A 26,829-nucleotide genomic window follows, 5' to 3' on the forward strand; every position below is an offset into this window, starting at 1 on the left:
GTGAAGCCTTGACAAGCACCAAGCTGGCTATTCCCCCAGAGGCAGAGCACCCTGCAGCCCTAGAGGCCAAGAGTTGAGTCCCTTGGAACAGGTTGACCTGTCGGATTAACAGCTGCAAACTAGGAGGTGCAGGGAGCCTCTTCTGGACCTCCTCCAAGCCAGCCACAGGCTTTGTGTACTGGTCTTGTTACAAACTGTTCAAAGAGTAAAGTCTTAGGGTGTTCTTGCCTCTCCTGCTAATGCAGGATCCCAGCCCCCTGCAAAGTTCTCCCCACTCCTCATCTTAAATAATTCTGGATGCCCACAGGGACTTTCTCTTGGGTCTTTAGTATTAAATCAGCTCAGTTACAATGTTATGTCCCTGGACTCTGCTGCCAGCATCCTGCACTGTCCCCCTGCGCTACTGAGGTGCAGGGCAAAGCAGGGGGAGAGCACCTCATTCCCCACTTTAAATTTTACTGTTATTAGGGTATTTAAGAGTCATGTAGTAAGCCAAAAAATAGCCCCCAAAAGATATCCACATCGAATTCCTGGAATCTGTGAAGGTCTTTGCCAATGTGATTAAATTATCAATCTTGAGAGGAGGTGCTTATCCTAGTGGGCCCTAAATGCAACCATATGTATCCTTATAAGATAAATACACAGAGGAGAAGAGCCAGACGTACAGAGGAGAAGGTAACAGGAAGAGGGATTTGGAATGATGAGGCCACAAGCCCAGAAATGCTAAGGCAGCCATCAGAAGATGGAAGAGGCAGGAATGGATTGTTCCCTAGGGCCTCCAGTGGGAGTGCAGTCCTGCTGACATCTTGATTTCTGACTTCCGGACTCCAGAATTGTGCCACAATAAATTTCTGTTGTGTTCATCTACCCAGTAATGGTAATTTTTTACAGCAGCCTCAGGAAATGAATACAAATAGTGTTGCTTATATTCTCTCACTGTCTGACAGAGGTTTTTGTTTTAATTGAGTGAGTGTTCTTTAACTGAAAGCTCTTTTAGTTGTTGCTCCCAGCACTCAGACATGAATATATGGGGATCCTGGGATGAGACACCAAGCTGATTAAAAATTCCTACATGGAAAAAATACCTTTAATACAGTAAAAGACCCTAGAAAAATACTTAAAACAATTATGACAGACAAAATGCTAATTTTCTTCACATAAGAACTCTTACAAAACGATAAGAAAAATACCAACAGAAAAAGAAACAAAATGGATGAAGGCTATGAATAGGCAGTTCACAGAAAAAGCTTTTAAACGTAGGAAGACATGCTCAAATTCATTCATCATTAAAGAAGTGCAAATAAAACCAAAGTATCATTTTTTCACCCATCATACTGGCTAAGAGCTGTACTGCTTGATTCTTTTTACTGCATCTATATTTCTCTGTCAATAAAATGTTTTAAGAAAACCTACATGTTAAAAATAACATTTAACAATAGACTCTGAAACCAGAAACCTGGTTTCAGATCAAGACAAATTTTCTCATTTATTCAAAATGTACCTAAAACCTTGCTTTATTTCAACCCTTCTGAGATCCTTAGGTAAATGAACTCTTCCTGCTATAATAAGTCCATGAGTATTACACAGAATATGCTTTAAGAGAGGCAAAGCCACCCCCTCCATCATCTTTCTCCTCTTCCCTGTGCTGCCATCAAGAAGAAAGTTGGCATGGATTGTTCAAGTTCTAGGACTCTTATTGGGTCAAGTTTACTAGCAATTAATGTACATTAAAACGTCACTCATTTTGGGTGTGGGAAGACTGAAACTCTTTCTGCATTCTCTTCTCTCCATGCTGAAGAACTGGAAGGTGTCAGGGCCCATTCCTAGGTGTGTGTGTGTGTGTGTGTGTGTGTGTGTGTGTGTGTGTGTGTGTGTGTGTGTGTGTGTGTGTGTGTGTGTGTGTGTGTGTGTGTGTGTGTGTGCGCGCGCCCCAGGTTGCAAAATAGTGAGTGGACATAGGGTTTGCTTCTCCCAACACTACCCAAGGCCAGCCCAGCCATCCCTTGTCTCTTCTCTCCCTTCAATCACTGACAGGCCAGAGTCTGTTCTCCTTCCTGCTTCCCTTTTGCACAGACACACACAGTGCTCACTACCCCAGCAGTAGTCTAAGCCAGCTCAGTAGTAGGCAGTGAAAACAAGTACCTTCTATCTTGCTGTCTGTGTGCTTCTTTCTGAACACTCTCTGTGTCTTGCTGGATGTGTCAGATTGGCTTTTTGCCTGAAGGTTCTTAGTCCTAACCAGACTGGCCAAAAAGGACTGATGCACGCATTTCAGTTCAGATCACCCAAGCTCTTCTCACTGAGTTCCAGGTCCAAGCCCAGTCAGCAACGAAGGCACACCAGCTACTCCTGGGTGTAAAGCATCAATGCAACTTCCAGACCCTACCTGCCAAATGGGGAGGGGACTTGCTTAGATGTGGCTAAATGGTCAAGAGCAGCTGGCCTGCAGCTGAGGGGACTGAGGAACATAGAAGTGGACTTGGATTTGACTTAACCCACTGCCAGGGCATAGCAGGGGCTCAATAAATGTGGACTGAGGTGATGACTGAGGTTGGAAAGACAAAAGAAACACATAGTGAATACTGTTTTTCACAGTATAAGAACATGTCATCAAATACTACATTATGAGACGCAGCCGAATTTATTAGGAGATTGTACTAGTTAAGATAAAGACTATGCTACTGCAACAAAAACATCCACAAATCTGACTGGAAGAGGATAGAAGTTTATTTCTCTCTGGTATAATAACAACCATTTAGTCTAGGCTACCGAAACAGCGCTACTCTGCGAGGTCATTCAGAATCAGTGCTTCTTCCACCACTGCTTAGGGCTACAGTTCCCAAGTTGTCCCAAAGAGCCTCAGTGAGCTCACAGGAGCACCATGGGACGTGTCAGATTTTTGAGAAAAACACAGTAATCCTCAACATCTGATATACACCACATAAACTACTAGCTTGAGGTCGTTCAGTTTCAACATGAGATAGCACTGCTTTCCTTCTGATGACATGAGATATTTCTGAATCTAGGTTTTTGGTGGTTGCTCTGATAAAAAGCAAGTCCTCTAAGAAAATCACTGTGGAACAGGGGATGGGGTAGTGATGTCCAATCTGATTCCAAGGTTTGAGGAGTTGTGCAGTGCCCCATAGGTATACACATTCCATCACCAAGTGACTGCAGTTGTTTAAAGTAAAATATTTTTCTTTCAGTTTATGCATATTACTTGTTACAAATGTCTACTAAATATTGGGAGACAATTCTCCATGGATCTCTCATGGTTTTGCGTATGTTGTAAGCAGAGGCAATGACTGCCTTTGATCCAGGCTATCTTTTCAAGGATGCTTGTACAGGTGGTCCTCAAACAACATGGGGGTTAGGGGTGCCAACACCAGTGCAGTCAAAAATCCATATATAATTTTTGACTCCCCCACACCTTAACTACCAATAGGCTACTGCTGACCAGAAGCCTTACCGATAAAATAGTCAATTAACACATATTTTATGTTACTTGTATCAATATTATATACTACACATATACTATTATATAATAGCACTACTATATGATAATAGTACCATTGTACAAAATACATGTATACTATATATAATATTATTGTACTCTTACAATAAAGTAAACTAGAGACTGTACCAATACAAGTTAATGTCATCTGTTTATGAGATTATCTGTCAGTACCTAACATCCATATTGTTGTATATGATATGAAACACTGTAGATACTATATGAATTACTAACTCTAGACATCACAAATGAAAAGATAATGTGTAAAAACAAATTCATATTTATATACAGGTATAATATATTTATATACATATATAATAATACAGAAGCAGCAATATGATTACTTCATGGTAAGCTTAGTGTAATTGATACAATTGCTTCACAGTAGCTTAGCTTATACAGTGAATGAATCCTTAAAAAAATTTTATGGCATACAGTATTACAGTCATATTCATAATACAGTGTTGGAAACACTGTTACATTTTTAAAAATCCACTTACCTATGGTGACATCCTGATACACAGTTTCTCCAATTAGGAGGGAAGAGAGAGGCATACTGTATGGTAATGTATATAACTTTGAAAGCAAAGTTATAAACAGTAGGAAAACTAATACATTATTAATTTTATATTAAGTATCACTTACCTTATTCCTATATAAGGTAGGCTAGCCACTTCAATACAAGTCTTGCACCTGATATTCTACATGATGATATTTAGGCAATGATGATGATATGATGGTGATGACACAATGTCTCATGGTTCTTGCAGTAGTTATTAGATTTTCATAGAAAGACACTCACACACATACATAACAGATAAGTTTATTAACTGTAGCACATGATGACTGTCTACTATTCATTAAGTAGAAGTGGATCATCACAAAGGTCTTCATCCTAGTAGTCTTGATTCACATTGAGTAGGCTGAGGAGGAAGAGAAAGAGGAAGGGTTGGTTTTGCTGTCTCAGTTGTGGAAGAGGTGGAGGAGGTGGGAGGGGAGGCAGGAGAGGTACGCACACGGGGTGTAACTTGACAAAAATACATCCTAATTCCTTTTTTTAAAATGTAGTATAGAGCAGCTATTTATTTACTTTATTTATTTATTTATTTTTGGCTGTGTTGGGTCTTCGTTGCTGTGCACAGGCTTTCTCTAGTTGCGGCGAGCGGGGGCTACTCCGTTGCGGTGTGCAGGCTTCTCATCGCAGTGGCTTCTCTTGTTGCGAAGCACGAGATCCAGGTGCACGGGCTTCAGTAGTTGTGGCACGTGGGCTTAGTAGTTGTGGCTTGCAGGCTCTAGAGCACAGGCTCAGTAGTTGTGGCGCACAGGCTTAGTTGCTCCGCGGCATGTGGGATCTTCCCGGACCAGGGCTGAAACCTGTGTCCCCTGCATTGGCAGGCGGATTCTTAACCACTGTGCCACCAGGGAAGTCCTTACATCCTCATTTCTATCTGAGTTTTTTGCTTTTATATTTTTCTAAAAATGTTTCTATAAAGTACTAATCCTTCTTCCACTGTGTGCTTTAGTTTCAGCACCAGTATCATAGAATGGTCCATGTCGTAAAAGAAGTCAAAAGCAGTTTTTAATTATCAGAACCCTTCTGCCAGAGTGTCCAATGTCAATTTGTTTTCTGGCACTACTTCTCCCATGTCTTTTTCCTCATTGTCTGGCACTGGCTCAGAAGCACTCCTGTCCAAGTCATCTCTTGTTAAATCCTCTGGTATGGTGTCTACTAGCTCTTTTTTTTTTTTTTTTTAAGATTTATTTATTATTTATTTATTTAATTTATTTTTGGCTGCACTGGGTCTTAGTTGAGGCATGCAGGCTCTTCATTGTGGCGCGTGGGCTCTTTGTTGTGGTGTGTGGGCTTCTCTCTAGTTGTGGCGTGCGGGTTTTCTCTTCTCTAGTTGTGGTGCACAGGCTCCAGGGCGCGTGGGCTCTGTAGTTGTGGCACAGGGGTTCCAGAGTGCATGGGTTCTGTAGTTTGCGGCACGCGGGCTCTAGCTGAGGCACGTGACCTCATTAGTTGTGGCACGCGGGCTTAGTTGCCCCGCGGCATGTGGGATCTTAGTTCCCTGACCAGGGATTGAACCCTGCATTGTAAGGCGGATTCTTTACCACTGGACCATCAGGGAAGTCCTGTCTATTAGCTCTTGAATTTCTCTGAGATCCCTATCTTGAAACCCTTCACCGCCAACCTTTTTTTGCCATATCCGCAATCTCTTTCATGATTTCTTTGATTGGTTCTGTCCTAAATCCTGTGAAGTCGGCACCTCTGGACACAGTTTTCTCCAGCAGGAATTTATTGTTTGGGGCTTGATGGTCTTCACAGCTTCTCCTATAATAACAACAGCATCTTCAATGGTATAATCCTTCCAGACTTCCATGATCTTTCTCTACCATAGCACTGACAATTTTTTCCATGGAGTACCATGTGTAATGAGCCATCAAGGTCCTTAAGATCCCCTGATCTAGAGAATGCATTAGATGTTGTGTTTGGAGGCAAGAAGACCACTTCAGCGCCTTCAGTGTTGAACTCATGGGGTTCTGGGTGGCCAGGGGTATTGTCCAAATCAAATAAACTTTAAAAGGCAGTCCTTTACTGGCAATGTAATTCCTGACTTCAAGGACAAAGCATGGATGGAACCAATCTAGAAAAAGGGTTCTCAATGTCCAGGCTTCCTTGCTGTAGTACAACCAAAAGACTGGCATCTGGTGTTTATCTTTTCGCTTCAAGGCTCGGGGGTTAGCAGCTTTATAGATAAGGGCAGTCCTGATCCTAAACCCCACTGCATTTGTGCAAAACAAGAGAGTTAGCCTATCCCTTCCTGTCTTAAATCCTAGTATTCGCTTCCCTTCCTTACTAGTAAATGTCCTTTGTGGCATTTTTTTTTCCAGAATAGGGCACTCTTGTCTACATTAAAAACCTGTTCAGCCTATTGTTTCTCCTCAGTGATTTTCTTAATCATGCCTGGGAACTGGTCTGCTGCCTCTTGGTCATCCTCCTGTTATCTTGACATTTTTTTTAAAGCCAAACCTCTTTCTAAAATTATCAAACCAACCTTTGCTGGCATTAAATTCTCCAGCTTTAGATCCTTCACCTTCCTTTTGCTTGAAGTCATCATATAATGACTGCTTTTTCTCAAACCATATTAGTAGGTATGCCTTTCTTATAGCAATCCTACACCTACATAAAAGCTCCATTTTCAATATAAAATAAAAAGTTATTTCACAAAAAGTACATTTTCATGCATACTGGCATAGGTGTAGTGATGCTTTCACGTATTTCCTTTTCTTTTTTTCTTTTTTTTTTACAGCGGTCTTTATGCTGGATTCATTTATCCTGAAATGGCTGGCAACCGCAGCTACAGATCTCAATCTACAGTATACATCAAGCAATTCAGCTTTTTCTTGAAATGTCAAGACTTTGCTTCCTGGGAGCACCTCCAGCATCACTAGTGGCACTTCTAATGAGTCCCATGGGGTTATTCAAGGTTTACAGTATTGCACTAAACATGAAGAAAAATATGCAAGAACTGCAAGAAATCAATTTTTACTGTGATAAGCAGTTTAGTGGAAAGATGAAGTGCTCACGTGGAGATGATTAGTGTCACATGGCATTTTAAGTGGATACCCACAAAACTTGAGCTCACCACAATATTAAAAGGTTAATTATTATAATAGTACAATATGCACTATAGTTAATTTTATGCAGTTATGATTCAATACTGCACATTTATGTTTGTTTATATTTCTTTCAACTGCAAATGCGCCATGTACTATCTATAAGTCTTTGCATAAGTTTTGATAAATTTTAACTCTTATTAATAGATTTGTGTATATTTTATGGTAGAAAATGATCAAATAGACTAGTATCTATACATATTTTATACATTCATGACATATCTTTTTCTTATTTTTTTCAATATTTCTAGGCTACATGGTTAGTCTGTGAATTTTTCAAATTGTTGCAAATCTCCAAATAATTTTCCAAAATGTTTACTGAAAATAATCCACATATAAGTGGAACTATGCAGTTCAAACTTATGTTGTTTAAGGGTCAATTGTATCTGATAATTTCTTATTTTGCCTCTCTGATAATTATACATACTTCACTCTGTAACCTTTCAGTATCCAGTCCTGTATCACTCTGCCTTCCTCAGGCTTTCCCAGTTATAAGCCTGACTTCTCACAATTGCCTATCAGACAAATGGCTTCTAGCCTAGCTGTCTAATACAGCAGTAACTAGCCACATGTCACTACTGAGCACCTGAAATACGGCCATTCTGAAATGAGGTATGTTGTTAGTATAAACTACACACTGGACTTCAAAGACAATATCTCACACACACACAAACATAAAATTCTCATTAATAATTTTTATGTTGATTATATGCTGAAATAATATTTTGGATGTATCAGGTCAAATAAAAAATAATATTAAAATTACTTTCATCTATTTCCTTTTTTTAAATATAAATTTATTTATTTTTGACTGCATTGGGTTTTCGTTGCTGCGTGCAGGCTTTCTCTAGTTGCAGTGCACGGGCTTACCATTGCAGTGGCTTCTCTTGTTGCAGAGCACGGGCTCTAGGCACACAGGCTTCAACAGTTGTGGCACATGGGCTCTAGAGCACAGGCTCAGTAGTTGTGGTGCACGGGCTTAGTTGCTCTGCGGCATGTGGGATCTTCCTGGGCCAGGGATTGAACCTGTGTCCCCTGCATTGGCAGGCGGATTCTTAACCACTGCACCACAAGGGAAGTCCCATCTATTTCCTTTTTACCTTAATATGGCGTCTAGAAAATTTTTAATTGCGTATGTAATTCACATTATATTTCTACTGGATAGCACTAGAAAATATATTCCGTGAAAATATCAAAAATATTTTGGGAAAATATGCAATATAGGACATAATATTTATTAAAAGCAGTTCAGATTTTGAGGTGCCTATATATAAAGGTATAAGTCAAAAAGTAAACAAATTAAGAATTTCCAGTGAATTATCTATATCTAATGTACAATCATGGAAGTCAACTAAGAAATGAATTGCCAGTTAGTTGGGAAATGGAAAAATAGATTGGTATTTCTCCACAAAAGTACTTTAAAAAAGTAAAATCACATCTGGACACTTTTATTTTTAAAAAGATCAGGTTTATTTAAGAAAGGAAAAGCTTTGGCTTACTCAGTTTAAAAACAATAGTAAATCCTAAAAGGTTGATCAAAAACATCAAGTTCTCCCAAAGAGTCAGAAGTCAAGAAACAGAAAATGCCCCACATTCTTAGCCCACTTCCTGTCCTTAGAAAACAATCTAAGATGAAACACTGTTTGTGAGCAAAAACAGCATGAGTGACATTCTCAAATGCTTGCCTTCAATCCTTAGAGAATTCCTAATAGAATATAGAATATTATATTACAATATAGCTAGTAGAATATAGCTCTATTGTCTTAACAGGAAGACATAAACTGAGCTGTGTCTTCTCAAAGGCCAAATAGTATCTTGTGTTCCAAAGGAAACAGGTGTTCTTTAGTGGGTCTAGAGAGGACTACTGACAGGAAACCCTACCAGAAACAGGCAAAATGAGGACCTCTGGTTATCAGAAAATATGAAGTAAAAGAAAACTACTAGACTCCTGAAAAATACAATTTTCCCACTCAGAAAATCCCAATAACACTCCCCAATAGAAGATTAAAGAGCCTAGTCCAAGGACACAGGATCCACTTTATAGGTTCAACAAACACACACTCAGTGTCAGACACTACATGTCAGGCACCATTCTCAGAGCTGAAAATACAAAGTCATATTAAGACATGTTCCCTGCCTCTGAAAACTGAATAGTGTAGTGAGTGAGGCAGGCATGTAAATCAACAGTTACTATCTGGTATACACATTCTGTCAGAAGTTATTTAAGGAGAATATGCCATATATAGTCACAAGGATAGATCTAAATCAGGGGCTCAGCGAACAGCCTGCAGGCCAAATCTGCCCTCATCTGCCATCTGCTTTTGTAAATAAAGTTTTATTGGTTTACGTATTGTCTATGGCTGCTTTTCACTACACAACAGAGTTCAACACACAACAGGTAAGGTAAACAAAGACTAAAATATTTAATATCTGACCCTTCACAGAAAATGTTTGCCAACCTCTGATCTAAATCAAATTGAGGGGTCAGGTAAGGTATCCCGAAGGAGATGAGAGTTAATACAAGTTTTGCAGAATAAGTGAGATTTACCTGAAAAAAGTAATAAGCACCCTTCTCCCTATTACCCATTTTTGAGGAGGCATGGGTGACAGGGCATTCCAGGTTGAGGGAATGGGCCCATGGAAAGGTAAAGAGGCCTAAAACAGCATAAAGAACTCAATTTTACCCTAGAGAACACAGGAAAGCTGAAGGCAGCTCTCAGCAGAAACACATGGCATTAACAATGAGTTCTCAATCATAAAAAACACAGCCAGTGTTGGTTCTTAGGCTTTCTCTTGGCCCTGCCTGCCCTCAGGTGAAGCATGCTGTTCCTGACTTCAAGCTAGGAATACACCCGAGTCAAAACCCAGGGTCTCCCTGCTTTGGAGCAGCCAAACCTCGATTCTCTGCTTTGCTACGTAGACAGGAGGCCAGCTCTGGCTGAAGTGTGTTACAGTTTCTCTCCAAACCTACTTTCACCTAGACAGACCCCAAGGTGTATATCTGAGAGAATCAAAAGCCTGAGCCCTATCCCTCAATACAGTACACTAAAAGCAAAAGCCCTATTTCAGGGAGTATTAGAACTCATACTCTATTTTAATGATTAAAAAAAATTCATCCTAATCCCAGAGTACTTCAACAGCCTCCAAACATAAGAAGATCTAATAGAGGTGTATCACATTTCATGAATGAATCTCTGGAATCAGACAAAGGAGAAATCAGAGATGCTCATTCCCTTTTTAAAAGCACTGTTGTCACCTTTACAAAAAGATTCTCAATGCATATAGATGCATATATCTAATGCATTAAAGCAAGGAATACCTTATAATTAAATTTAGCTCAAAACATCACCGATAATTTTGACAATATACTTTACAATTCAAGGGAAACCGGTTCAAGAAAGATACCAATGCAAAGATAACTTTCACGAGTCTTATACCTCATTTGGAAATCTCACAGATCACATGGTCTTAGTTAATTAAATACTCTTATTTCAGACACAGTGATGTCCACCTGATGCCACAATTTCCAAAGAGTGTTCATAAGTTGTTCAGGATCTTTATGTATTCCAACCCAGCAGCCATTAACAAAAATCTTGGTTGCACTAAAATGCAACACCAAAAGCACTTTGTACTTAGTAACCCTATAATAAGCTATAACTAAAGATTAACAATAGTTTTTGCATCTATACACACTCAGCAACAGCTGCAGGAGAAATTTCTTCTAAATTTCCATACTCCTTTCTTCTAAAAATACCAGAATTGGAGAAGGTTGAGCTCCAACTGAAACATAAGCCATCAGAGCTAAATTCTTCACAAGTCCTAGAGCATGGCCCTTGGAATAAATAAAGTACATATTACTCATACTGATTGAACATGCCTATCGAAATTCTTTTCCAAAAATATTTTTCCTTCAATTTGATCTCAGGATGTACTCTTACTTCCTAAGAACAAAATTATAAATAATATCTTAGTTCTAAACTACACTACATAACAAAAACTTGCTTCTAAAAATAATTATACCCTACATAATTACTGTCACACTTTTTATCCTGAACATAAATTCTAATGCATTACCTCTGGAGTCTCAGCAGGACACACCATTCCCCACAACGTATTACGTAACTGTCTTGGTTTTGCTAGCTTGCCATCTCTACCAATGGAAGGATTTAAACAACACAGGTGAGAAAGAGTAGATGCAAAAGTCAGGCAGTTTAATACCTAGAAAACAATAGTAAATCTTTAAAGTTTGGGCATTTCTGTTACTCACACTATCATGTTTTTGGCAAATACTAGAATGAAGCAAAGTCATATTTTTACATATAATCCACTCAGTGTTCAATTGTCCCCATCCCTCCTTTCTCCATCCTGCCCTGGATAATCTTATTCACCCCTGTAACTTAACTGACCCTTAGAGCAGGGATGGCAAATACATGACATATAGTTCTAACATACCACGTAAATGTTTTGTTTATGGTCTATCTCCAACCACTAGGATGTTAGTTCCACAAGGGTGGGGAATTTTTATTTGTTTGTTTCATTCTCTGTTGGATTTAAATGATCCATTTGGGTCCTGTAACCATATCAATAAATACTCTAATAACTAAAATATACTCCACTTTCTAACTCTGTGACCAGTGTTTGGTCAACATTTTACCTTACTTCTCTGTAGTCTTAAAGACTCTGGACAATTCAGGACAAATTTAAGAATATCAATTACTCCTGAGACAAGGATCATCAATGGAAAAAATTGATAAGGAAATGCATATTTATCTAGACTCAACAAATCTTTCCACAAAAATAGTAACTTTACAGTGGACGAATCTAACAGATGCCACTGTGAGGTTAATATTACCAATAATGGGACAAAATGACATCCTGTGACTCCTGATGTGATGCCCTGGGAAGCACACAATATGATCTCTGTATGTGTCCGGCCAAAAAATGCACAAATTGAATCTAATCATGAGGAAATATTGGAAAAGCCCAAATTGAGGATATTCTACAAAATAAATGGCCTATCCTTTTCAAAAATTTCAGTGTTTTGAAACACTGAGGATAAAGACAAGGGAAGATAGGGACTTACCTGGTGGCACAGTGGTTAAGAATCTGCCTGCCAATGCAGGGGACACGGGTTTGAGCCCTGGTCCAGGAAGATTCCACATGCCACGGAGCAACTAAGCCCGTGCACCACAACTACTGAGCCTGCACTCTAGAGCCCGTGAGCCACAACTACTGAGGCTGCATGCCACAACTACTGAAGCTCATGCCCCTAGAGCCCGTGCTCCACAACAAGAGAAGCCACCGCAATGAGAAGCCCATGCACTGTAACGAAGAGTAGCCCCCGCTCGCTGTAACTAGAGAAAGCCCGCACGCAGAAACAGAGACCCAAAGCAGTCAAAAATAAATAAATAAATAAAGACAAGGGAAGATAAAAAGAGACTAAAGAGGCATAAAAACAACATGCAATACATGATCCTGGACTAGATTTCTGAACCAGAAAAAAAAAATGCCATTAAGGACATGATCAGCACAACTGGCAAAAACCTGAATAAGATCGTGAAGCTAATAGTGTTGTACCAAAGTTAAATGTCCTGATTTGGATAATTATACTACAATTGTGTAAGTGAATGTCCTGGTTCTTAGGAAATATACACTGAAGTATTTAGGAGTAAAGGGGCATGAATGCCTGAAATTTACTCTCAAGCGGTCCAGAAAAAAATAAAACGTATATATAGATAATAGAATCCTAAAGTAAATGAGGCAAAGGTAACAACTGGTGATTCTGGGTGCAGAGTATAGGAGAGTTATTTGCAACTTTTCTATAAATTAGAAATGATTTCAAAGTAAAAGGTTTAAAAAAAAAAAAAGGTATCAACTACTCTTTTTCCCTTTATACTAAATAGCACCAGACTAGTATGGTTTTCCTTACTACTGTTTCTTCTTGTTGATGTCAATGAACTCTGGCTGCCTCTAGGTTTCATGTCTATTTTACAGAGAATTGTCAGGAGAGAAGGTAAGGCAGGGCTGAAGGATTGCACTACACAGTAAACAGCATGGGGTTTGCAACAGCTAAACTGATCTTCAGAGCAGCTTTGTACTGTGTTTTAGGATTAGCAACAGTCAGTAACTTTAAATCTCATGAAAAATACTATGAATACATTTTGCTTGCGCAATACCACTTCCATCATCTCTGGATCTTCAAAATCATGAATATGCTCTGAAATATCTCTGTCAGACACAAAATCTAATGCTCTAAAAAAATTAATGATGAAAATGTCTGGGTTAATATATGGTAGGGTTGCCACAATGTGCTGACCAACAGCACTCTTTTTGCACCCTAGGAAAAAAAAAATCATTAGAATATGAGGACACAGAGATCGTAGCCATATATAAACATCATAAGAAGCATTTTATATATATGTTCATTATATGTATCTCAAAAGAAGCATGTCTCTCATATTTTAAGGAACGTCCTATGGCTGCTTTTCAAACCAATGGAACAGGTTTACTCATTTGATGGACAGGCTGGTCATTTGGACCTGAGAGAACTTGCATTATCTACTCTCTCTGTCTGCCAAGATCCTCTAGAATTCCCCAAGACTGTATTTGGAAATGACCTTTGGCTGCAAAACACAGACCCCCAAGTCCTTTCCCGCAACCAAAAAAATTTAAAACTTTGGAACAAAGAAATAAATGAGGGCAAAATAGGAGAGAATATGGAAACACAAATGTGGGAAAAGCTAAGCACAAAATGAAAAATAAATATTAACTCTTAGTTGGTCTGTGAGGTATGGCCACATACAAACAATGTTGCAAAATTAACAAACAGCCTCTCTCATATAAGCTTCTCTTTTCCAATTTTTCCCCCTTTAATTGCAACACAGACAGAAATGAAATAAAAGCTACTAACTTACACTGCATTACACAACACCTGGTTTCTCAGTTTTAATCAAATTTCTTTCCTTCAATATCAAATTCTATCTTCTCTTGGCCTCATAACCCTACATTATCATGGTCCATCTAATAACAGTTTCTGTTGTCTTCCTCCTCCTACTTCAGGCCTCCTTCCTTAGAAACCTTATCCCATCTTACGGATGTTCAGTAACAACTTTACATAAAGGATACGCAAATCTTCATCTTGATCTTTTTCCTGTACCCTCAACCCTCACGTCTCCAATTGCCATTTCATTCTTTCAACTTAGATACCAATTATTCCATTCAGTCTATTATTTGTTTCATCAAAAAAATTTTTCTGAATAAGCAAAACATTAAAGCAGAATGCCTACATCATGCACCACCCAAAATCTTTTGTCTAAAAATGCACTCACTAGGTTCTCTCTAAAAACCAATTCTTAGAAGTTCTCTATTTTATCTAGGACCTCAGAGTAAGAACCATACAATCTTAATTGACTCATTCTCATATTATATCAAACTTATCACTATATCTGGATGATTTTCCTTTCTCTGCCACTAATTAATTCATTTTGCCCATAGCTGCCATGATAATCTCTCTAACATACTGTGTTCTTACTTTGCCCTCCATAATCCAGGCCAATGCTTATCAACAAAGAATGCACATCAGTCACCTGGGGATCTTTTCCAAACACTTGTGCTTGGGCCCCGTTCTACCCCCATTCACAAGTAAAAACCATTTTAATTCTTTAAAACACCTATTCTACATGGGATTTTAACTTCAGGCACTTAAATGTCTCTAATGTTCAAGACTCCTTCTTTATAAAACTTATAAAAGTGATATTAGACTCTGCAGAACTGTTTGTAAGAGCACAAGACTGGAAACCTAAATGTCCATCAAAAGAGAAATGGTTCAAAAAATTATGCTACATATACACATGGAATATCACAGCTCATAAACAATGATCAATTGCTGATCTAAATATATTTTTAAAGGATACCAGCAATCTTCAAACAGGCATATGTTATGCTCCCATTTATAATTTTGTGTTAAGACTATTTATGGATGGATTCATGAGAAATTATCAAAAACAGCTACCACGGGACTTCCTTGGTGGCACAGTGGTTAAGAATCTGCCTGCCAATGCAGGGGACACGGGTTCAAGCCCTGGTCTGGGAAGATCCCACATGCTGCGAAGCAACTAAGTCCACGCGCCACAGCTACTGAACCTGCGCTCTAGAGCCTGCGAGCCACAACTACTGGAGCCCGAGCACCTAGAAGCCTGGGCTCTGAAACAAGAGAAGCCACAGCAATGAGAAGCCCACGCACTGCAACCAAGAGTAGCCCCCGCTCACCGCAACTAGAGAAACCCCACATGCAGCAACGAAGACCCAATGCAGCCATAAATAAACAACCAAACAGCTACCGCTAGGGAAGAAATCTGGGGATCAAAGGAAGACTACTTTTTTTTCCCAATTATTTATTTATTTACTTACTTACTTACTTACTTACTTACTTATTTATTTATGGCTGTGTTGGGTCTTCGTTTCTGTGCGAGGGCTTTTCTCTAGTTGCGGCAAGTGGGGGCCACTTTTCATCGCAGTGCGCGGGCCTCTCACTATCGCGGCCTCTCTTGTTGCGGAGCACAGGCTCCAGACGCGCAGGCTCAGTAATTGTGGCTCACGGGGCCCAGCTGCTCTGCGGCATGTGGGATCTTCCCAGACCAGGGCTCGAACCCGTGTCCCCTGCATTGGCAGGCAGATTCTCAACCACTGCGCCACCAGGGAAGCCCCGAAGACTACTTTTTATAGTGTACCCTTTTTTGTAATTTTTTGAACTATTTTAATGTGCACATATGCCTTATTCAAAAAAATTTAATAAAAAATTTACATGAAATTAAATAAGAGTTGATTACAACAAATTCCCAATATAGTTGTAAAGATTAAATCAAGCAAACTGAGTAACGTAATTGGCACATAGCAAATATTCAAGAAATGCTAGCTGTTATTATATTACATTACTATAAGCAACATGCCTAGGGTAGGCAGCTACTAAGATAGTGCCCGATGATCCCTGCCTACTATTACTGCCTTGTATAATCCCCTCCCTTGAGTATGGACTGGATGTGCTGACTTGCATCTAATAAATAGAACTTGGCAAAAATTATAGAATGTTGCTTCCAAGACCAAGGTATAAAAAGATGGTGATTTCCAGGAATTCCCTGGCAATCCAGTGGTTAGGACTCGGCGCTTTCACTGCCAGGGTCTGGGTTCAATCCTTGGTTGGGGAACTAAGATCCTGCAAGCCTCGAGGCGCAGCCAAAAAAAAAAAAAAAAAAAAAAAGGTGACTTCCATACTGCCCTTATGCTCTACAAATTTTCTTAATTACTCTCTCTGCCAAAGTGAGCTGCCATGTTATCAGTTGCTGTATGGAGGGGAGCCAAGCGGCAAGGAACTGATTCCTGCCAACAACCAGGCAAATGAGCCTTAAGATGATGACTGCAGCCCAGACAAATAACTTGACTGAAGCCTTGTGAGAGACGCTTAGCTAAAGGACCCAACTAAGCCACATCCAGAAACTGTGAGATGATAAATGTTGCTACTGGAGTGATTTATTACACAGTAGTAAGTAAATAATAAAATGCCTAGCATATAACACTGATAATATGCTCCAGAAAAACTTTTTGACTAAACATGCAGTCTGGTAACTTACAAAACTAGACCAACAGGAATAAACCCAAACAATATCATGTAATAGTCCATACCTGTCCTCCTCTTGCCAGCATGCTAACCCAGATAGTGGGTCAGAAGAATTCTCCAGACATGATCTACACTCTCCTGTGTAGGCATATTTAGAATCCTTTTTGGCAAACACAAAGGTTATGTTTGTTGCCATTTTCTCTTGAGCAATCAGAACCTATATGGACAATAAAAGTTACAGCCATAAAACCCACAAGGTCCTTGAAGTAGAAAGAAGAGTGAAATCTGCATCTTAATTTAATCTCATCATACAGGCTCACTGAAACATCAATTCTTGAACTTTACAAACTCCATTTTGCAAAAATGCTCCATAAAAACATACAAGTTCAAACAACTGACCAAATTTCTAGTGCTTATTATATACAGCTAAATAAAACTTTGGTTTATATAAATTCAGCTGTCACCCCCCTAAATAATTCAACTACCACTTTCAGATTATTCTGTAGAAAAGCTTACTTTTTAATTTCAACTTTCATAATTTAAATCGTAATGATAATTGTGTAATTTTTAAAAAATAATGCTACTAGGGCTTTCCTGGTGGTGCAGTAGTTAAGAATCCACCTGCCAATGCAGGGGACATGGTATCGAGCCCTGGTCCGGGAAGATCCCACATGCCGTGGAGCAACTAAGCCTGTGTGCCACAACTACTGACCCTGCGCTCTAGAGCCCACGAGCCACAACTACTGAGCCCACACGCCACATCTACTGAAGCCCGCGCACTCCAGAGCCCGTGCTCCACAACAAGAGAAGCCACCGCAGTGAGAAGCCCGTGCACTGCAACGAAGAGTAGCCCCCGCTCGCCGCAACTAGAGAAAGCCTGTGCACAGCAATGAAGACCCAACACAGCCAAAAATAATAAACAAATAAAAATAAAATAAATTTATAAAAATAAAATAAAATAACGCTACTATACCTTTTCTGATCCATTAATAATGAAGTAGCCATCAGGATCCAAGAGGCATCCATTTAACTCACAAAGATCATGATCTGCTAAGCCATTTAGTAGACAGTAAATTGAATGCAACATAACTGGAACTTTACCAATAAAAGTTTTCTGATGCTGCATCTGAAGTTGTTCTTCACCTTCTTTAATGACTGTTGCTGTTATAAAGTGGAGCAGAAAATAAAAGCAGATCACAAGTTAATAGTAAGGTAATTGTTAAAACTTTCAACTGGTTAAAATTGCATTTTCTAAACTGTATTTCAATATCAGCTGCTGGAATAACTCTTTCTTACGTGAGATTTCTTAATCTGGCTTCACGTGGCAACACTGGTGAAGCAGCACAATCTCTTATGGGCTTGGAGAGGTAAAGTTGTTCAAACTTCAGCAAATATCTTGGCTAAAATGAAACCAAAAAACATGAAGAGGGTAAATAATTTTTTTCTATAAAAGTTTTGATGATTCCATTTAAACCACCATTAACATTTTGAGTAGAAGAAACTCTATAAACCGACTAAATCAATCCACTTTAATATGGGTACTCTCCAAAGTCAACAGCCATGTTCCATATACATTAAGTTTTATACTTCATCACTTTCTCAAGGTGTAAGACAAAAAAAGAGTTAATATATCGCAAGTAAGTAAAGACTATACACATAACATATGCTCTGAATTTATATGAAACAATTAAAATGGATTTGCACAAATGATCTACACAGCCGTTTCATGTGCCCTCTCCTTCATTCAGGTTAGAAGTACAGTTCCCAGAAAAAAAAGAAAAGATAAATTTGGACAATTAGAACTATACTCTAATCTCATCAATAGAACATAGAAAAAGTAAACCTAACTCTTCAATTAAACATACAGAAAATCCTAATTACTACTCTACATAAAGGACTGAATACTTCTAGCCCTGGCTGACTATAGCTCAGCCCTTAGCAGGAAAAAAAAAAGTTTTCAATAACGTATCTATTTGTTGCCCAATAAAACAAGACCCATGAAAACTTTCCAGTAATAAATGGATAGCGTATTTCTCTCTAGATCAATTCTCAGAGAAGATGTGAGTAAGCAGATCATTAAAGGTAAATTGTTGACACCCAAGCTTCCCAAACTGGAGTAGAAAAAAGCATAGAGAACTGATGGTGATAATGAGTCAAAGGAAAGCCAGCCATCCAACTACTCATTTCTACTATCACCCTAGTCTAGGACATTATTATCTGAAACCCAAGCTATACCAAGATTTTAATCTGACTCCAGCCTCTCTCCACGCCAAGTAAACATGATCTCCAAAGTAACCTTTCTAAAATAATGCTTCATGCACATTCTCTGACAATCCTTCCACAATTCCCCTTGACATCCAATGACATCCAAAGGCTGTGACAATCTGGTTTCATCTTACCTTCCACTAATACCCATCAAAAACAAATCAAATCAAAAATCATATACTGACTGTTACGGTCCCTAAAATCTATCCCCAAGCCAAATATTGATATACCAAGTATTTTTTTGCTGAAATGATTAAGTACCTTTTCTCTACTAAGACAAGTCCTACCCTGCCCTTCAGAGTTAGTTAAAGTCCATCCCATCTCTTCCTCTAGGCTCTGACAGCCCAGCTTGAGAGATCTCTTCCTCCATAAGTACTTATGACACTGGCACTTTGAAAATGCTACATTATAATATTGTTGTCTCTCTTGTTTTGCAAAGACCATGAAGAGAAAATGCTCTAAGTATAAAAAAGGCATTTTATGCCCATTTTCCAACACAGTGCCAGAAGTGCCAATTATTTTTGTTCTTAACAGCAGAAGTCTGTGCAGCACCTCCAGCCAAAATGAGAATAATACATCAGCCCTTACAAGATAAGCTACAGAAAAGAGGGACTGAACTGGCCAGAAGTAATATTCTCTCTTTCTGTCTAATTCTATTTCTGGGGCTCTCCCTACTTCCCCTTGTTTTTCAGTTTTCCCTGTCCCTTAAGGCCCATCATGCTGCTTCTCTACTCAAAATCTGGGGTCAGTCATTATCATTCATGTAAAACTAGATTCTAAAATTATAGCCTTAGGACTTCCCTGTTGGTGCAGTGGTTAAGAATCTGCCTGCCAATGCAGGGGACATGGGTTTGATCCCTGGTCCGGGAAGATCTCACATGCTGCAGAGCAACTAAGCCCATGTGCCACAACTACTGAGCCTGTGCTCTAGAGCCCGTGAGCCACAACTACTGAGCCCACGTGCCACAACTACGGAAGCCCGCATGCCTAGAGCCTGTGCTCTGCAACAAGAGAAGCCACCTGAATGAGAAGCCCGTGCACCATAACGAAGAGCAGCCCCTGCTGACTGCAACTAGAGAAAGCCCCCACGCAGCAACAAAGACCCAATGCAGCCAAAAATAAATAAATAAATAAATTTACATAAAAAATAAGTTAATTAATTAAATAAAATTATAGCCTTGCTATGATTTTAACAATGTTAAAAAAATGCATATGTGAAAACAAAGACTACAATGAACTTAGAAAAATTAAAACAGCTAATATGATTGATGGTTTTCCTTTATTATATCTCCTATTGTTATGATAATGTATTTCATGCAACAAATAATCAAGGGAAAAAGTCCTTCACATACTTTTTCTTTTATGATTCCTTACACTGTGAAGGAAAAAAGTGAGGTTTTTCTGAAGCAATATAACTATTTCTGGCTTGCTTCTCTTAGTAGTCTATCATATCTCTGAGTTCTGTCTTACTAGCTATTAAATACTTACTATCTGAATAAGGATTAGGGTTTTACATTACTTGCAAAAATGCATCTCTCCATTAGTAAGAATAAATCAGGAGCTGATTGATGATGCTAGAAGAACACTACTGAAAACACCTACAGACCCTCTTCTTTTTTTTTAACTGTTAGGCCAGATGAGTTAAGGACTGAAATTTCAAGTCAATACTCTCATTTATGTTACTTTATTAGAATAACCATTTTACTGGTTCTTCAACTTCTCTACTAGCATGCTGTTTCCGCTTATAGGTCTATAGGTGGAGCATCTTCCACAATTCTTTGAACAGACATCTGAATAAACTCATCAAAAGCATCCAGCTGTTGTCTGACCACGCCTTTCTTGTCAAAATGGGAACTGGGAAAATAGTTGAGTTCATAATCAGTTACAACTCAGTGATGTTTTTTAGCATATTTCCCCATTTCCATTATTATTAAATTCAATAAATACTAATCATTAAATACCAACCACTCTATACAAATCATTACAAAAAATACTATGTGGTATCCAAAAAAGGAATAAGTCTAAGAACGCTTTCTCTGTAGAACTTAGTTAAATTTGGGGGAAAGAGACATATTGGTAAAATAATTCAAACAGAACTTAAGAACTATAAGAAAGCCCTAATTTACAAATGTCCTTTATATATCAATTTCATCCAACATGTTTGAAACATTTCTTGAAAAAAGTGTCAGGAGATAAAACTAAAGAAAATGCACAAAGATAAAAATAAGTATGACAACATGAATGGACCTTTAGATAATTATGCTAAGTCAGATGGAGAAGGACAAATACCATGATTTCACTCATATTTGGAATCTAAAAAAAAAAAAACCCCAAACCCAAACCAACCAACAAACAAGAGAACAGAAAAACAAACTCACAGATATAGGAAACAGATTAATGGTTACCAGAGGGGAAGGGAGTTGCGGGGTAGTTGAAATGGGTGAAGGGGGGGTCAACTGTACGATGATGGATGGTAACTAGACTACGGTGGTGATCACTCAGTTGTATATACAGATGTTGAACTATAATGCTGTATTCCTGAAACTTACATAATTTTAAAGAAGGATTAAAAAAAAGATAAAATAAGAACTCTAGGCGGGGTCTGCAGGGAGGAGAGCGGCCGGGGTTGGTCAGGGCGCGCGCGGCAGGCGGTGCCTGCACAACCCGCTCCCAGGCGGTTCGGGGCTCCGGGGCCCCGCGCCCGCCGCCCGCGCGCCGCGTCCCCGGGCCGCCGCCTCAGACGCCACTTGTGGAATTCTTTCCCCGGCGGCTGTAACTTTAAACCGGCCTGAGCGAGGCCTGTTTTTATTCAGAAACCAACCACCGGAGAACGGCTGCGGAGAACGCCGAGATGGAGGGCCAGCCCGCCACTTGAAGATTCCTCACCAAGTGGCCGGGAAGCACCGGCTTTACCTAGGAATCTTTCTTTGAGATTTCAAGGTTCTGTCGCCCCCTTCCAGGGTTGGCCGGACTGGTTGCTGAGGGGCTTTTGATTGAGGGCGCTGCCCGAGCCTGGGGAGCTGTGCATGAATGAACCGCATCGCCTGGCCTCAAAGCGCTGACTCTGAGGCCACCACGCATGAGCCCGGGCCACCCTCCTGCAGAAATCACTCCAGGAGCTCCTTAGGGACCGGCTTGTGGTGGTGAGGAGCCAGGAGATGCATGTAGCAGCCACGTACCGCCAGGCCTCCCTGTACGCGGGTGACCTCCATGCGGACGTCACCGAGGACCTGCTGTTCAAGAAGTTCAGCACTGTGGGCCCGTGCTGTACATCTGCATCTGAAGGGACCTGGTCACCCGCCGCTCCCTGGGCTATGCCTACGTGAACTTTCTGCAGCTGGCAGATGCCCAGAAGGCCCTGGACACCATGAACTTTGACCCGATAAAAGGCAAATCCATCCGTCTCATGTGTTCTCAGCGTGACGCCTTCTTGCAAGGAAATCTGGAATTGGGAACGTGTTCATCAAGAATCTGGACAAATCCAATGATAACAAAACCCTTCATGAACACTTTTCATCTTTTGGGAAGATCCTGTCCTCCAAGGTGATGAGTGATGATCACGGCTCCAGGGGCTATGCGTTTGTGCACTTTCAGAACCAGATTGCCACCGACAGGGCCATCCAGGAGATGAATGGGGCACTGCTTAAGGACTGCAGGCTGTTTGTTGGCAGATTCAAAAGCCGCAAAGATCAGGAAGCCGAGCTCCAAAACAAAGCCAGTGAGTTCACCAATGTTTACATCAAAAACTTAGGAGATGACATGGATGATGAGAGACTGAGGGAAGTTTTCAGCAAATATGGAAAAACCCTGAGTGTTAAGGTGATGACAGATTCCACTGGGAAATCCAAAGGCTTTGGCTTTGTGAGTTTTGATAGCCATGAGGCTGCCAAAAAGGCTGTTGAAGAAATGAATGGAAAGGACATAAATGGACAACTGCTTTTTGTAGGCCGGGCACAAAAGAAAGAGCGACAGGCTGAGTTAAAGCAAATGTTTGAGCAGCTGAAACAGGAAAGATTTCGGCGGTGCCGGGGGGCAAAGCTCTATATTAAGAAACTGGATGAGACCATTGATGATGAAAAGCTACGGAGGGAATTTTCTTCATTTGGATCAATTAGCAGAGTTAAGGTAATGCAGGAAGAAGGGCAAAGCAAAGGGTTTGGCTTGATCTGCTTCTCCTCTCCTGAGGAGGCCACTAAAGCAATGACTGAGATGAATGGCCGCATCTTGGGCTCCAAGCCGCTCAACATCGCCCTGGCCCAGAGGCCGTAGGAGAGGAAAACTTAATGCACCAGCCAGTGTTTGTAGCAGCTTGGGGGATGTTAGTGATCTCTGCCTGAATCGTCCTCAGTAAATTTCAAATCCCAGCTGATGGCTGCTTAGTTTAGTAAACATTATGATCGAAGGTTTTGTATACAAAGCTATTTATTTTTCTTTGGAGGAAAAATAAGTGAATCTTAGAACCTCGGTTCTTTTCATAGAGGCATACCATCTAATTATAATATGGTATATTTTTCTGATTTTGATGTAGTGCTCATAGCAATAAGTATAATTAGATATATTTTTACTGCATTTTGAACCAACTGAAGTGTGGTAACTGTTTGCATTTATTGCATACTTTTTATTTTAATAATATTGCTAGCTTTAATTTCTTCCATGAAAATATGCCCAAAGTAGTTCTTATGCCCAAGAATTGCAAAGTAATTTATTTTTACAAACAGAAACTTTCTAATTTCTCATCTATTTTTTTTAAAGAAACCAAAGTTTAAAAATTGCTACTACAAACTCAATATCTAATTTCATTTTGAATTAATGTTTAAATTACTAGGAAATAGTTGAATTTCCTTTCAATTTATATCCTGAAATGGTGTTTTTCTGATGGCTAAAATTAATGATGGAGTTTTTTAATGTTGCCTACAAACCTGCTTTATAGGATATTTTACTGTTCTTTCCATTGGTTGACATAATCCAGGTGCTTGCTGGTTATCAAAATTGTGACTTGAATAGTAAAACCTTAACTTCCACATTCCTTAAGATATAAGCCTGTATCATTTCTGGTCAAAAAGTTGGCCTAGTCTTAATTCTCTTCATACGTATACAGCATAAAATTATGCCTTAAGTTTTGAACCAGGTACCAACATTATAAAAGTCATATATAGAAAACATAGACATTCTGTTTAACAACTGTGTTTTCTAATCTCTGTTATATATTGTAACACGTAGTGATATTGTCTCAGGGTTCAGAACAGTAAAAGTTTATGTTTATGAACTCCACGTCTCCTTTTATTAGACTTTAAGAGCTATGTAACCCATGAAGGCTCACTTTTAGCCTTGATTGATCATAAGTCCACTAACTGATTTTCTGATAAATTGAAGTTACATCACTTAGCCTGCTTTCCAGCATGATTTTTATTTCAGTCCCATTCCCAGATCTTTTCTTCTCTCCTGCCTTTCCTCTATATTACTCAGCTCCTCTCTACTTTTTAAAAAGGGTTTTATTATACTGACTTTTACTGTGTGCTGTTTGAAATCCACTTTGGAAATAGATGCAAGAGTTATTTATTTACATTTAAGTAATTACTTTTAAAATTCTGATTCTCTCATACCAAAGGTGTCTAGAAAATAGTTTTGTTGTTTTTTTTTTTTTTACTCTGCTTCATTGTTTCCTGTAACCATATATTCAAGTCTTCTGTTTCATATATTACCAGTACAAAAGAAATATTAAAGTATTTCTGTGGCCATACTTTAGCTATGAAAGAATGAGAAAATCTGTTTCTGTTTTTTTTTTGTATGAACTATATGTATATTCATTGCACATTTTCTAAATTTAAAATCTCTTTAGACAATGAAAAAATTATGGACAATGAAAAAATTACGGCAACACATAATCCTATTATGCAGACAGATCTTCTGTTAAAATTTCTTGTATCTCCTCCCAAATTTTTCTCTATACTTATACACATGATTTAACAAAAATGGAATCATGCTATAAGCCTTGTTTGAAACTGCTTTCTTAATTTGACAATACGCCATAGTCAACTTCCAGGACCACAAATAATTATTTGCACTATAATTTTAATGACTTTTATCTTTCCTTTAATGTTTGTACCATAATATAACAATTTCCTCTTGATAAACGTATAGGTTGCTAGATTGTTTCCTCCCTTTTTTTTTTCCTCTATCATAAACAACTTGGAGATAAACACCCTTTGCAAACTCTTATACGCTGATGTATATAATTATTTTCTTCAAAAAATGTATGATTCATTGGAATTAATGTTTAATATTTAAATTGCCCAAATGCTGTTCAGAGATTTGTGCCACTTAACATTTCTGTTATGAGTATGGAGGATTGCTCATTTCCGTATACTCTAAGAACAAAGGATTTTGTTTAAGTTGTTGTCTGATTCAACATGACATGTAAAAACAGAATATTTCATTGTTATTTTACTTTTTTATTACCTCAAAAGTTAAACAGCATTTCTTGTAAAAAAAAAAAAAAAAACTCTAATTTGAATGAGCATGAGGATGATGCTATCAATGACTAAAATATGGAATGGGTAAGAATTTCAACTTTAGGTTAAAATTATTCTATTTTGAATATGTTAAAGGTAAGATGAGAATAAGTCACTGAAGTGAAAATATTCAGCAAATGACTGATGATAACAAATGGAGCAAGGGTGAGAGATCAGAATTAGTAGTGTAGATAGAGAAATCACAGAATGATGCCTTAAAGAAGAACAAAGAATCTAAAAGAGTAGATGTACTGTTTACAAGGAATAGACACTTGTTCACGTCAGGGATGGGGAAGGAGATATACAATGAAGATACAAGTAGATGTAAGTGCAAGAGGAATCTCTCCCCTCACCACCACACAGGAAGAGCTGCATAGCTGGACTCAGCTTCTAGCCTCCTCTCCTTAGTAACTAACTCCCCATCCTCAGATTAATTTTCTGAAACAACATGTGTAGCCCAACTAATCATCAGCCTCCCATTCTGACATCATCAGATCACCACACAGGTTACTGGCCAGCCTAAAGACTGGCTGGCTTTGGGTCAAAGTCCCACCCTGATTTAACCCACCGTGGTCACCAATATTAGAAGTCAGGTCCTATGGTAGAGAACACAGTACACAATCATCCCTGTACAAGGTATGGCCTCAAGAATGGTGGGGGCAATTTCCTTCAGTAGAGACTGTGAGCTGACAGGAAAGAAAAATTTCTCACAATGATCTGGGTTAGCCATCGATATGTAAGAAGCACCTAGAAGGCACTGTCCGTAAGATAAATAGCAATGGTTTTTATGGACAATTTACAATGAAAAATCTTTACAAAACTATGAACAAGTTTCAGTCCCCCAGGAAGCTGAACCATAGTTACTTTCCCCCAAATCATTAGAACAGTATTACTTCTTCATTCAAATGCTATTCTTTAAACACCTAAACTCTATGAATAGTTCATATTTATGCTATCTACCATGATAATTGTACAAGAAATCATCTTACTGAAATCATTGGTGATATTAAGTAATATCACATTCACAATGCTTGGGACAGATCACTTGATGTTAAATAGTGAAAAAACAAAATGTCATCTCACAATAGCCAAAGCACCTATAATCAATTCAAGTATAAGCATCTAATAATTTATTTTGTAACAAATGTTAAATGCAATGACTGGTCAAATAGGGTATTTTATCCTTGAGCAACCTGTCACATACATTGAAAACAATTCTCTTTTGGCTAAGATCAAAATATTCT

At 38.9% G+C, this 26,829-nt stretch overlaps 1 long non-coding RNA gene and 1 pseudogene across 8 annotated transcripts in view; one reads left to right on the top strand and one right to left on the bottom strand.

Moving 5' to 3' along the window:
- Positions 1–4,321: 4,321 nt before the first annotated feature.
- LOC118895757 overlaps positions 4,322–26,829 on the bottom strand; it is a 46,705-nt gene continuing 24,197 nt past the window's right edge. For 7 of the 8 annotated variants that reach the window (XR_005020015.1, XR_005020014.1, XR_005020018.1 and 4 more), the window contains 3 exons: positions 18,105–18,208; positions 17,782–17,969; positions 4,322–4,437 (listed from right to left, as the gene is read on the bottom strand). This is a non-coding gene — a long non-coding RNA (uncharacterized LOC118895757). Of the gene's footprint in view, positions 4,438–16,873; positions 17,026–17,781; positions 17,970–18,104; positions 18,209–26,829 lie in introns of all 8 variants that reach the window. The other variant, XR_005020013.1, reaches the window with a different exon arrangement.
- On the top strand, positions 22,232–23,533 carry LOC118895756 (annotated as a pseudogene).

Source organism: Balaenoptera musculus, chromosome 5 (assembly GCF_009873245.2).
Source record: "Balaenoptera musculus isolate JJ_BM4_2016_0621 chromosome 5, mBalMus1.pri.v3, whole genome shotgun sequence".
NCBI lineage: Eukaryota > Metazoa > Chordata > Mammalia > Artiodactyla > Balaenopteridae > Balaenoptera > Balaenoptera musculus.